The sequence below is a fragment of the Vombatus ursinus genome, unplaced genomic scaffold, assembly GCF_900497805.2.
Source record: "Vombatus ursinus unplaced genomic scaffold, bare-nosed wombat genome assembly UNPS02008996.1, whole genome shotgun sequence".
NCBI classification, from domain to species: domain Eukaryota; kingdom Metazoa; phylum Chordata; class Mammalia; order Diprotodontia; family Vombatidae; genus Vombatus; species Vombatus ursinus.
This window is the reverse complement of record NW_020948774.1, coordinates 1,412,317-1,426,521: the sequence shown is the minus strand read 5'-3', so window position 1 is coordinate 1,426,521 and position 14,205 is coordinate 1,412,317. Positions and strand designations below refer to the sequence as shown.

At 38.6% G+C, this 14,205-nt stretch overlaps 1 protein-coding gene and 1 pseudogene across 1 annotated transcript in view; one reads left to right on the top strand and one right to left on the bottom strand.

Moving 5' to 3' along the window:
- Positions 1-14,205, top strand: part of BAHCC1 (BAH domain and coiled-coil containing 1) — a 149,847-nt gene that overhangs the window by 15,292 nt on the left and 120,350 nt on the right.
- On the bottom strand, positions 8,155-11,272 carry LOC114034535 (annotated as a pseudogene).

Below are 14,205 nucleotides of genomic sequence, written 5' to 3'. Positions count from 1 at the left end.
AAATAATGGCATACACTGAGAAAATTACCATTGAATAGGTGTGTAAGAGAGGGGAAAAGAACCCAGAGGGAGAGAATTTGGCATCACTTCTCTTCCCTTCTCCAATGATATCCGCATTGAGCTATCCTCCTCTGGAGGGCGTCCAGGGCTGCCAGTATAAAACCTGTCTGGGACTGTAAAGCTTTTTCATTACCAGGTTGTAATGTCACCCAGCCAGGACAGAGCTTCACCAAACGCTGTGTTCCATCACACATGGTGACTTTTTCTCCTAGATTTCAGTGTTCTAAGGAATTTCTTTGTTGAGATTTGGGTTTCTGGAGGCTTAAGGTTTTTGCTTCACTCAGCATAAAACCCAAGGGCAGAGGGGCTCAGCAAGGATCTGGCACATTCCTATTTTAGCACTCATTCATTAACTCATTCATTCATTTATTCATCAAAGATTTATTGCAGATTCATTATTGGCAAGGCGATGTGGAAAATACAAAGGTATTTAAGTAAAATCATCTTCAAGGAATTTACAATCTGGTAAGGACAATAAGACAGGCACACAAATAAGGATTATGATGTCCAAAGAGAGGTTACAAAGTGCTAAGAGGGTTCAGGGGGGAGGGTTCACTCTTGCTAGGGTAATGAGAGGGGCTTTATGGAGGACATGACAATTTGAATTGGAATCTGAAGGATGACTAGGGTTTTTATAAGTGAAGACAGGAGGGTATTCTAGGCAGAGGGAATAAATATCACAGGCAAAGGTTCAGAGGTGGGGGCAGGTAAGCTGTCCTTGTGAGGTATGGGTAAGGGAGTGGTAGAAGATAAAGTTGGAAATATAGATTGGGGGGAAATGTAGAAGGTCTTGAATGCCAACTCAAAGAGCTTGAACTTTCCTGTAGGAGGAAAAGGGCATAGCTCAAGAGGAAAAGAATTCAAGGTTGGAGTCAAATCTAATCCAAAGAAAAGGAGAAGGTGCCAATTTAGGACAGATAGGGAATGGTCAAAGAGGTGGGAGAATAGCCAGGAGGATGTCTGGCAAAGTAAAGGGGAACATTTTTTTTTTAAGAAGGAAAGGGTTGTTGTCAGTGTCAAAAGCTACAAATAGGTTCTGGAGAATGAAGACTGAGAAAATCCATTGGATTTGTTAATTAAGAGGTCACTGGTGACCTTAGAGCAATTTCAGTAGAGTGATGAGGACAGAAACCAGATTTCAAGGAATGATTGGGAGGTGAAAAAAGGGAGGTAGTGAGTATAAATTATTCTTTGCTGAAGTTTGACAGTGAAAGGAAAAAGAAAAGATAGGATGGTAGTCAGAGGATGTAAGAAAAAGTTCTTTCTTTGTTTTCTTTTTTCCTTCCTTCCTCCCTTCCCTTCTTCCTTCCCTCCCCCCTCTCTCTTTCCTTCATTCCTTCTTTTTCTTTCTCTCTTACTTTCTTCCTTCTTTTCTTCTTTATTATAGAGGCCATAAGCATGTTATGAGTTGAGGAGAAGGAGCCTGTAGGGAGGAGATTTAACAAGCAAGAAAGAGGGGATAGTTACATTGCCTACCACAATACATAGTAAAAACTTGATCCATCTTTGTTGAATTAGTACAGGAATTATGGAGAAAGATCCAGGTGGACATAGGAGATTTGCTATTTATTTAGCACTTTATAAAAAAGAGTGCTTTATGTACATTTTCTCTTTATAACAACCATAAGGAGTAGGTGCCACAGGCATTATTATTTTCACTTTACTCATGAAGAAACTGAGGCTCAATGAGGTTGTAACTTGCCTATCATGACACAGTTAGTGTCAAATAAACCACAACCTGATAGACTTCGTATTTAAACCTAGGACTCTTCTCACTCTGAGTATATTATTTTTTCTACTATGCTCTCTTTCCTAAGTCAGCATTACAGTGGGGAAAAAATGCTGGATTTGGAGTCAAAGGGCCTTCGTTCAAATTCTGATTTTGCTGCTTACTTACCTGTGTGATTTTGTACAAGTCACTTAACTTCTGAGCTTTAGTTCTCTCATCTATAAAATGTTGTGAGGGGAAAACAAGATCATTCATACACTGTTACTGAACCTGTGAATAGGTACAATCATTCTGGAAGGCATTTTGAAATTATGAACAAAAAAAATGATGAAATAGTCCATGCCCTTTAACCTAGTTACACCCAAAAGAGATCAAAGAAATAAGAAAAGGTCCTATATGTACAAAAATATTAATAGTGGATTTTTTGTGTGTGTTGCAAAAAACAACAACTGGAAACTAAAGGGATGATCCCCAAATTGAGGAATGGTTAAATAAATTGTGGTTTAGGCATGTGATAGAATACTATTATACTGGAGGAAATGAGGAATTTGGAATGCTTTCAGAGACACAGAAAGACATATGAACTGATGCAGTGTGAAGTAAACAGAACCAGAAGATTATAAGATCAATATTAAAGAAACAAATTATTTTCAAGACTTTTATAAACTAAAGAAGAATGAAATAAGCAGAACCAGTTTACTGTTTAACAATAACAACAACAAACAGCTTTGGAAATTGTGAAAGTTATGATCAATGAAATGATCATCCGTGATTCCAAAGGACTGATGATAACACTTGCTGTCTCCTTTCTGACATAGAGGTGATGGATTTAAGGTCCAGAATGACATATATTTGTATTTGTATATAGCCAAGGAATCAATTTGTTTTGCTTTACTGTGCATATTTGTTACAAGAAATTTTGTTTTTGTTTTTCTTTTTTTTTTTCCCACTGGGGTAGGCAGCAGGTAGGAGGGAAACAAAATAGATTTAGGTTCATTAAAAAACACTTTTGAAAAATAGAGACTGAGGAAGGGCTACAGATGTAGAATGTTATATCTACTTTCAGAGGAGGTCACTACCTTGTCAGTTTGGCTTAATTGTTTTACTCTGTTACAAGAGATATGAAGTGATAATCTGGGAATGTTTGTAACATAAAAATAAAGCACATCAATAAAACTTTTTTAAAAAATAAAAGGAGGGGGTGGACTTCCATGACCTCTAATATCCCTTATAACCCAAATGGTGATTCAGACTTCAGGAACCATTCTTCCTTTTGAGCCTAAGAGAGGCACCAAGGCATAGTTGATGATGTGCTGGTCTTGCAAGACTTAGGAAGACTTAGTTTGATTCGGACTTCAGACACCAACTATGTGACGCTGGGAAAGTCACTGAAACCTTTCAGGACTTCAGTTTCCTAATCTATAAAATGAAGGGGTTGGACTCCATGACCTCTAAGGTCCCTTCCAGATCTAAATTTATGGTCCTAATCAAGAGGATGGTTGGAGAAATCAGCCTTGTAAAGAAAGAGAGGCACTTCTTTCTAGGTCAAGAGAATCAGAGACTCAGAGAGAGAACCATAGGATTTAGAGTTGACAAGGGCCTTAGAAACCACCTGGTCCAACCCTGTCATTTTACAGAGTAGAAGTTGAGGCTCAGAGAAGTTGAGATGACTTGCCCTAGGTCACATGTGGATAGGAAAGAGAGGACAAATGAAGATATCATTTATATACCTGTATGTGTATACTCATCTCACACACACAATTACAGGGTGTCCCAAAAGTCCTAGTGTAGTTTTAAGCCTTACTATATTACATATACTAATATTTTTAAAAAATTAATGCTCTTTGTCTTTAATTCACAGTCTTTTTTTTTTTTTTGGAAACAAACAAACAAACAAAAAACCCTTCTGGCTACAGATCAAACCCTCTTTTGTAACAAGAAAAACAAATGAACAAACAAAAAACCTATTCAATATAGACCTGCATTTGACAACATTTATAACACTGTGCCCTAGCAACACCTCACTTCTCTTCTGTGAGGAAGGCTGTATGTTTCATTATCTGTTTTTCATCACCATTACTGGTTTTCTATTTACTCAGAATTTGGCTTCAATTTTAGTGAGTGTCTATTTTCATTATGCTTATTTCTCTGTGCAAAAGTTCATATGTCTTCCAAAATTTCTGGGTTTTTTTTGTTGTTGTTCAGTCATTTCAGTTGTGTTCCATTCTTTGTGACCCCATTTAGGGTTTTCTCGGCAGATATTGGAGTAGTTTGCCATTTCCTTCTCCTGCTCATTTTATAGATGAGGAAACTGAAGCAAACAGGGTTAAGTGACTTGCCCAGGGTCACATAGCTAGTAAGTGTCTGAGGCCAGATTTGAAATCAGTTCTTCCTGACTCCAGGCCCAGGACTTCATTTTTTCTTTCTTGCTATGTAATAATGTTCTTTTACATCCATATGATACATTTCTTTTAGCCATTTTTTAATCAATAGGCACCCACTTTGTTCCTAGATAGGAACATAGGCATTTAAGGTAGAGAGTAATTGTTATTTCTAATATCATAGGATCATACAGCTGGAGCTAGCTGGAATTATCATAATTCAGCCTCTTCCCCCCCCCCTTTTCAGATGAAGAAACTGAGGTCTATTGAAAGTAAACAATTTGTCTAAGGTCCTATTGGATTCAAATGTAGGTCCTCTGACTTCAACATCTAGTCCTTTTCTTAATAAAATAGGTGAGATAGAAAATTCAACCAAAAATGAACAAAAGTTCCTCAGTAGCACAAGAAGGAGTGCCCCACGTGGGTTAGATAGCATGACTTTGGTTTTAGTCACCATTTTTTCAGCAGCCTGGAGTACAGAGTAGGGGATGGTGAGTTTGATTCTTTCTGAAGATTGGTTGGAACATATCAGAGTTCAGGACAGCTAGGTGGTGCAGTGGATAGAGTGTCAGGCCTGGAGTCAGAAAGACTCATCTCCATGGGTTCAAATCTGTCTTCAGACACTTCCTAGCTGTGTGACCCTGGGCAAGTCACTTAACCCTGTTTCCCTCAGTTCCTCACCCATGAAATGAACTGGAGAAGGAAATACCAAACCACTCTAATGTCTCTGCCAAGAAAACCCTAAATGGGGTCACAGAATTGGATGTGACTCAAAACAACAACATTGGAGTTCAAGGGATGAGGAATTTTAGTGAGTGCAGTGTTAAAATGACTGACCATGGGAGAATAGTCTAGGAGGGAGATAAATGAAACTTGAAGGAAGCTGGTGGACTAAGAGAATAGAGAGAGGCAGTAAGGATGAGTGAGTGGGGAAGCTTAAAGGTCGTAGAGATCATAATTCATAGGGTATAGAGCAGGAAGGAAACTTTGAGATCATTTAGAATATTTTCTCATGTTACAGATGAGGAAACCAAGGCTCAGAAAGTTCACATGACTTCTCTAAGATCACACAGTGAGAGGTACAAACCCAGGCCCTTTTGCTTTCAAACAGTGCTCCTTCCACATACTGATATCTTTCATAGGAGTATAGATTTTGAGCTGGAAGACAGCTTTGAAGTTATCTAGACCAACTGGTTCATTTTATAGATAAGTAACTTGGAGCCAGTGAAGTTAAGTGACTTACGTAAGAACCTAAGTAGCAAGTAGCAGAGCTGGGATTCAAACACTGGTCTTCTGACCCTAAATCCATCACTTTCTCCTTTGCTCCATTCAGTATTAAAAGAGTTCAATTCAATTCAAGGAATATTCATTGTTTATTATATGCCAGGCATTGTCCTGTGTACAGGGGATATAGCAGTACAGTGTCATCCCAGCAAAGGAGTATGCTTTGTCTTTCAGAAATGGAGCCAGATGCGTGTCCAGCTTCTTCGGAGGTCCCCCTTTCTTTATCTTATTCTATTTATTAAAATCACCCAATAAAATGAGCACCTCCACATACAAAGTAGAACAGAAAAAGTATTGTAAGTGAAATTGCAAATCTTCATTATGTACAGATTGCTTTTCCTTTTAATTATATAATAAATTCGACATGTAACTTTTAAAGTTGCCTGCTTGTCTGTGTTTCCTTCTAGCCTTCTTCTCCCTTTCTCTCTTTCATCACTGTCCTCCCTTTCCCTTCTACCTCCTCTCATTGAAAAAATGAAAAACAAAACCTAAATAAAAAATACATAGTCAACCAAAACAAATTCCCACATTATCCTCATCTGAAAATGTGTTTCTTATTCTGCACTCTGAGCCCATCACCTCTGTCAGGAGGTGTTGGAACTGTGGTTGGGTATTATATTGGTCAGAGTTCTTAAGGCTTTCAAAATGTTCTTCTTTACCATATTGTTATTATTGAATATGTTTTCTCCTCTTTCTGCTCATTTCACTCTGCACTAGTTCATTCAAATCTTTCCAAGTTTCTCTGTAATCATCCCTTTCATCATTTTTTGTGTCAAAATAATGTTTACTACATTAATATGCCATAATTTGTTTAGCCATCTCCCAACTGATGGATGTCCCCCTTTCTGACAAAGGTCTATGTCCTGTAATTTCATCAAGTGTATTGGGGGATTCAGCTGATTAAAGATTCCCTTGATCAATTCTGCTATGTATATTTGTGTTAGTTCCCTATATATCTTGGATATCAGACCCTTATTAGAGATAGTTGATGTAAAAGATTTTCCCCCCCATAGAAGCATCAAGCAGTTAGCAATAACTTCTAACATTTATATAGCGCTTTTAAGACTTCCAAAGTGCTTTACACATATCACCTCATTTGTTAATCAACAAATCTGTTCTTTTTCTAGTTGTGTTCATTTTGTTTGTGCAAAAGTTGTACATAATGTTTGCCTATAATCTCATGTAGTGGGAAGGCTGAACTGGTGAATCTCTTGAGTTCAGGCATCCTGAGGTACAGTGGGTTAACTGATTCGGTGTCTTCATTAAGTCTTGAACCAAATAGAGTGAGCCTTCAGGACATTCTCTCCCCCTTCATTTCACCAGACCTCTCCACTGGGTTGACTAATGAGAGGTCAGCTAGCCCAAGTGAGAAACAGAGCAGATCGGAGCTCCTCTGCCATTTGGTAGTGGAATGAAACCCATGAGTAGCTGCCGTACTTCCAGTCCAGGGAATTTAGGGAAACCCAGTTGTTGTTGCTGCTGCTGTTGTTTTTAAAGATTTTCAGTTTTACGTAATCCTAATTATCTGTTTTGTCTTTTGTGATTGCCTCCTTCCCTTACTTGGTTAAGAATTCTTCCATTAGCTATAATTGTGAAAGCCTCCTGATCTGATTCTCTTCAAAAAATTTTTAAATGGTGTGAACTTTATTATTGAAGTTGAGCATTCACTTTGAGTTTATTGTAGTGGGTGGTTTAAGATACTGGTCAAAAGTTAATTTCTGCCAAACTTCTTTGTAGTTTTTTCAATAGTTCTTGTCAAATAGGTAGTGTTTCCCCAAGTATCTGACGTTCTCCAGTTTTTCAAACAATGGCTTATTGAGTTCATTTGAGGCAGTTAGTTGTTATACTGAATAGAATTCTGAGTTTGAATCCTGCTTCAAACTCTTAATAGCTATGTGATCCTGGGTTAAATCAATCAATCTCTTTCAGTCATAGTTTCCTTATCTGTAAATGAGGATAACAAAAACTCATGTATGTTTTGTGACAATTAAATGAGATCATATGTGTAAAGAGCTTTATAAACCTTAAGGTGCTATATAAATATTATTAATGTTATCATTAATAACAATTGCTTCTGATTCTTCTTTAGTTTATTCCATTGGTTTGCTTTTCTATTTTTAGACAATCACCAAATAATTTTGATGATGAATTCTGGAATTGCTATTCCCCTTTCATTCCTACTTTTTTCCCCATTATTTCCCTTGAGATTCTAGATATTTTGTGCCTTCTTAAGAATTTTGTTATTATTTGCCTAGTATTATTAAGTATCCCCTTGGTAGTTTGGTCTAGCACTAAATTTGCCAATTAATTTAAGTAGTATTGTTATTTTTATTACATTGGCACACACAGACTAGTCATGAACAGTGACTTCAATTTAAGTTTCTTTTCTTTTTTATGTAGTTTTGAGATAAATAGTTTATTTACAGCTGAATTAAGAGTTTTCCTACAAGGTCTAATGAAAGTAGTTGCTGGTTCCACGTGTATGTGGGGGTGAGGGGGGAAGGGGGAAGTCCAAGACTTTTTTAATGGTCTTAAAAAAAATAAGGTCACTTGATTTCTTCATGGATCAATTGTAAAACTTAGAATTCAAAATAAAAATCATTTCCCAAAACTCTCCCATCTCCAATCCAATGTGTATATGTAGTTTACATTGCATAAACCTTAATGACAGATTCTACTCCTTAGGAGAGCAATGTTTATCTAATACTCACCCAGAGGGTCTGCACAGGGAATAGAGAGACCCCAGTCCTTAAGCATTTGAATTTGCAGCTTTTCTGCCTCCTGCTTAGCATACTGCTCCTTCTTTTGTTCTTTCAGGTTTTCCTCAATAGACACTTGCTGGAGGGGAGCGTCATATTCTTTCCCCATGTTTGTTTCTTCTAGGAGGACCACATTTTCTCCTGAGACAACAATAAAATGAACAAACATTATTATGTATTGTATATCTTATTATGTGCCAGGCAGTGCACTAAGAACCATGGATGCAAAGGAAAAGCCAAAACTTGAGGGCAGAAAACTGCCCTCTAATTAGAGAAACAACACATATAAATATAACTAGAGAGAAGGTGGAATATAACCTTAGAAGGGATGGCACTAGCAGATATGGGGAGGGGAGAAAAGGAATATTCTCCTGGAGGAGGGAGCACTTGAACTGAGTTTTAAAGGAGGATTAGGATGGGGTGAGCATTCCAGGTATAGGGAACAGCCAATGCAAAGGAACAGAGCCTGGAAATGGAGTTGGGAATATACAAAATCTACAAATATATTTTGTAGTCTTTAGACTGGAAATATAAAAAAAAATCTAGTATGACTAAATCATGGAATATATGGAGGGCAGTAGAATGTAAGAAAATTTTGAAAGGTAGAAAGGGGCTAAGTTGTGAATAGCTTTAAATGCCAAAGGATTTTACATTTAAGCCTGGAAGTAATAGGGAACCACTAGCATTTATTGGGTAGGAATGTGACATGATCAGAACTACACTTGAGGAAAATTATTTAGGCTACTCTGGAGGTTGGATTGGAGTGAGGAGAGACTTGAGGTATGGGACACAATTAGGATGCTATTACAGTAGTTCAGGTGAGACGTTGTGAGGGCCTGAATTAGGATGGTGCTATGTGAGTGGAAGGAAGGGGACATGAGTGAGAGGTGTTACAGAGAAATAAATTACAAGATGCACCAACTGGATGTTTGGGGTGAGTGAGAGAAAGGAGTTGAGGATGACATTGAGACTTTGAATGTAAATGATTAGAAGGATGGTGGTGACTTCAACAGTAATAGGGAAGTTTGGGAGAGGGATGAGTTTTGGGGGGAAAGATGATGAGTTCTGTTTTGGACGTGTTGAGTTTGAGATGCCTGTGGGACATACAGTTTGAGATATCTAACAGGCAGTTGGTGATGTGGGACTGGAGCCTCAGGAGATAAACTAAGGCTATATGAACAGATCTGAGAAATATCTTCAAAGAGATGAACCATGAGAGCTGATGAGATCAATAAGTGAGACAGTATAGAAGGAGAAGCAAAAAAGACCCGGGATAGAGCCTTGGGGAAAATCTGCGATTAGTGGGCATGACATGAATAAAGATCCAGTAAAAGAGAATGAGAAAGAGCAGCCAGACATGGATAGAACCAAGAAAGCAGTGTCATGAAAACCTGGAGAAGAGGGAGTATCCAGGAGGAGAAGGTGATCAACAGAGTGAGCTACAAAGAGGCTCAGGAAGCTACAAAGGGGTAAAGAAGGATGAGGATTGAGAAAAGGCTGAGAGATTTGGCAATCAAGAGATCGTTGGTAACTTTGAAGAAAGCAGTTTCAGTTGAATGATAAAGCCAGACTAGCAGAGGGTTTAAAGGAGAGGAAGTGGAGGTAGTGGAAGTGGAAGCCAGCTTTCTCATAGAATGTATCTGAGAAAGGGAGAAGCGGCACTGAATAATAGCTATCCAGTGAGCATTTCTCAAGGGTGGAAGCAGCATGTTGTGCTTGTACATAGCAGTGAAGAGAACAGTAGATGGGGAGAGATTGGATATTAGGTTATTAGATTGAATTATTATTATGCTATTACAATTATTAGAGATATTAAAGATAGATATTACAGATAGATTAGGGATGACATTGGGATCAAGCTTCTGGAGAAAGGTGAGAGGAGAAGGGATCAAGTGTACGTGTGGAGCAGTTCTCAAACTTTGTGTGTGTAATGTACCCCTTTGGTAGCCTGGGGAAACCTATGGAACCAGAAAGGGTCAAAAAACAGCATAATATTTAAAAAAAAATACATAGCATTACAAAGAAAACCAAAGGTTGGTGAAAATATATTATAGTTTTTTTATATAATGTAATTTAACATGACATTATTATATTATATAACATTGTATTACATTGTATTTTCCCATCTTAAGTTCCCAGACCTGCAATCTACCCACAGATCCTATGGACCTCAGGTTAAGAACCCCACTATAGAAGGTTTGGCCTTGGTAAGCTGAAGGGACACCTCATTATCAGGCACTAGATTGAAGAGAGAGTAGAGGACAATGTCAGGGGGGTGTGAGATGAGGATGAGGAGAGAAGAGGGAGCTCTTAGCCAATAACCTCAGTGTTTTCAATGAAGTACAAGGCAAGGACAGATCTCATAGAGAGAGTGAGTGGGAGGCTTCAGGAGAAAAGAAAAGGTTTGGAATAGCTTGTGTGGTAAGTGGGATAGGAAATCAATTAGGAAGGAGGAATGGCATTACTATGCTGTAGTCCTAATAGTTGAAGGCCTGGTTGAAATTAACTAAAATAAATTTGTAGTGGACTCAGTCAACACAGTTTCATCATTTCTTCCTGTTTCATTCAGCAGCAGGTGAATAGGAGTAAAGGAAGCAGATGGTAAGAGACACCCAGGGTTGAGGTTTGGTGGAGGTATGATTGGTGATAGGACAAAGGAACAAGGGAATCAAGAGTAGAGGATAGTGTCAGGTTGAACTGGTTTGCCAAGGTGTCAAGATTGGGAAGAAAGGAGAAGTATAGCCAGGTCAAAGGTAACCTTGAATAGTGCCGAGAGATGAAAGGATTGGAAATCATGGTGAGGACAAAGAATAGGTTTATGAGGAATGAGACATAGGAAGAGGTTAGATTATGATCAGAAAAAGGAAAACAAAAATCCATCTAGGAATACTGCAATATTTTTTCACCCACATGAATATTCTCCACAATCTGATGTAACCCTTAGTTAAAAAATTGACTAGTGCTTTGCTAATAGCCCATGTGGGTCCCAGAGCCTCTCAGCGGGGCACTAAGTGTTTCTTGTCAATGTCCTTAATGGAGCTGTCAGTACCATCCACCATCCCCCCATCTCCCCACATATGGTTCATCTTGAACCTGGAAGATGGACTAAGATGAGTTGTGGTAGGGAGGCACAAGGCTGACCTGCCAAAGCCTCCTTCTCCAATAGTTTTAGCTTCTTCGTGGTGGTTGTATCAGCAGGGGCAGGCTGTGAGCCACAGAGGGCTCACTAGATCCATTCTGCATTCCCTTAAAAAATGTTTTTAATTGTATCTACACAAGTCTTGAGTGTGTCTTGGTCTGCTGACTCAAAGATATTATGTAGTTAATTTGAAAGGGACTTCCCTTTCTATTATTGTCCTCAGGGGTTTTGTTGTTGCTATAGAGAAACATTGTTAATTTTTGTGGATTTATTTTGTTCCTTGCTATTGTCTCAGTTACTATGCAGCTTTTCTAGGGTTTTCTAAGTAAGTCATGGTGTTGGCAAATAGAGGTAGTTTTGTCTTCTCTTTGCATATGTTTATGCCTTTCACTACTTTCTCTTGTCCTATTTGTGTCACTAGTATTTCTAGTTCTTTGTAAACAAAAATCAGGAAAAAGTCATCTTTGTTTTGCATTTATTGAGAAAGCTTTTAGTATTTGTCCATTGCATATAATGCAAAAAGAGAAAAATTATGAGCCAGGTTTTGAATTAAGCAAGGGGGAAGTATTTTCTCCCAATCTAATCCAATCCAATGTAATAGGCGTCTTTTAATTTAAAATTTTTATTGATTTTTTAACTTCACTTTTATTTTCTAATTTATTTTCTTTCTCACCACTCCCAGAGAGCCAACCCTTATAACGAAGTAAAGAGTTCAGCAAAAATATCAACTAATTCTGTCATTATATGATCATGTTCTAAACCTATAGTTCCCTACCTCTGTGAAGAAGGCAGGAAGGTGTATTCTCTTATGTCTTCTTTGGGGCCACATTGGTCTTCATAATTTCATAGAATTCAGTTTTGATTTTGTTGTTGCTGTTTTTCCATTTACATTCCCATAAATATTGAATGCATGCTACTGTGTTCTATGTACATGTGCTAGGGATATAAAGAAAGAAAGAAAAAACCTTTGTTTAGGGGATTGTACGTTATACTAAGTGGATACAATTTATAAACAGGTAAGTATATAAATAATTTTTTGAGGAGGGAAAGGACACTAACAATTTAGAGGGAATGGTAGAAGGCAGCAAGCAGGAGATGGAGAAGGTGCTATAAGCAAATGGTCTGCAGTCAGAGGACCTGGGATTGAATCCTGGCTCAGCAGCTTAATACCTTTATGACCTTTGATGGTTACTCCCCTCTCTGGACCTCTGTTTCTTCATTTGGAAAATGAGAAGAATTGGACCAAATGACCTCCAAGGTCTCTTTTAGTTCTAAATCTATCCTATGTTTTCAGAAAGAGAAATATTGTTCAATGATGTTAACAGAACAATGGTCTGGAAGTGTAGCGGATAAAATGTTAACCTTTGACACAAATTGGCTGTATTACTCTGGGCAAATCCCTTAACACTGCAGTGTTTCAAGCAACCCTTAGTGACCATACATTGCAAGGCGGGTTCCAATCTACTTTAGTAAAGAGAGTCTCTTCATGTTCCCTATACCATTAAAATCATAGGTCCATAAAATAACTAATAATAGTAGGCAAGCCAGCCTAGCAGAAGTAGCAGGACACCCTGAAGGAAAGACAGGAGGCAGCACATGCCAGGAAAGTCAAATCACCACCACTACCTTGACCACCATCTCATCTTAGATGCCAGTGGAGACACCCCAGCACCCTAGACTCAAGAGCCTTGGGAAAAGCAATGCTCCCAACCCAGTGCCCTCAGCCATCATCTTGGGAAGCAACCCTTGTAGACAGGGCAATGGCTCCTGGACGTGCTCCAGCCCCAGCTCCTGAAGACTCAGAAAAGAAAGCTCTTGTCCCCGTCGTCCTTAGCATTGTCAAATGGTTCAGCGTCAGACACTAATAAGATTTAATCAGTGGCAATGACATTAAAGAAGAAGTATTACTGTCTACTTTGCTACTGTATCCCAAGGACCAGGGGGCCTTTTCCTTCTGACTTGTAGCTGAACCACAGGTGTGGTCACCCCCATTAGCATGTGAGCTCCCTGAGAACAAGAATTGTCTTATTTTCCTATCTTCGTCCCTGGTACTTTGCACTAAAGGGTTAACAAACCCTCACTAAATGTTCTGTTCATTCATTCATGTAGCAACAAACAACAACAACGTGGGGGGGTTGGACTTATGTGATCTCAGTTTTGCCTCCCAACTCATACATGTTATGATCTGTGACTTAGTCCCTGACATCTATCAATTACTTCATAAAAAGCACTTCTCAAGAACCTAGTTAGCATGCAGTAAGAACACTGGATCTGGGAATTAGAGGTCTTGGATTTGCAACTTAAATTTGTCCCCTAACCTCCTTAGGGCCCAATTTCCATTCAGTGGAGTTTCCTAATCAACCTCCTCATATATAAAATGATGGGGTTAGACTTATTCATGATCCTACTCTGTGCTTAGCACACAGTGAGGGCTTTTGTTACTAACTTCAAGGTACTTAGCTGTGGAGACAAAACAAATACAAGTTACTGCGTGGTGTAGGGCTTGAAAAGAGAAAGGTGGATGTGGGAAGGGAAGCCTCGTGAAGCAAATATGATCCAGGAGATAATAGACTGAGTATTGAGGAAACTTTAGAGATCATATGGTTTGATGATCTCATTTTAAATCATAGAAGCTGAGGCCCAGTGACTTGCTCAGGTTATACAGTTAGTAAGTGACAGGTCCTTATTTGTTCTTTGATGGACAAGTGGGGTTTATAGAAGGAAAGGTAAGAGATTGGGAATAAATTGAGTGGGAAGAACTAAGGCAAGAAGGCAAGATGGAGCATGGAGGCACAAGGGCAAAGGGTAGGTAAGTGAGTAGGTGTGGTTGATGGGAAGAGTGGGAGAGAGTTT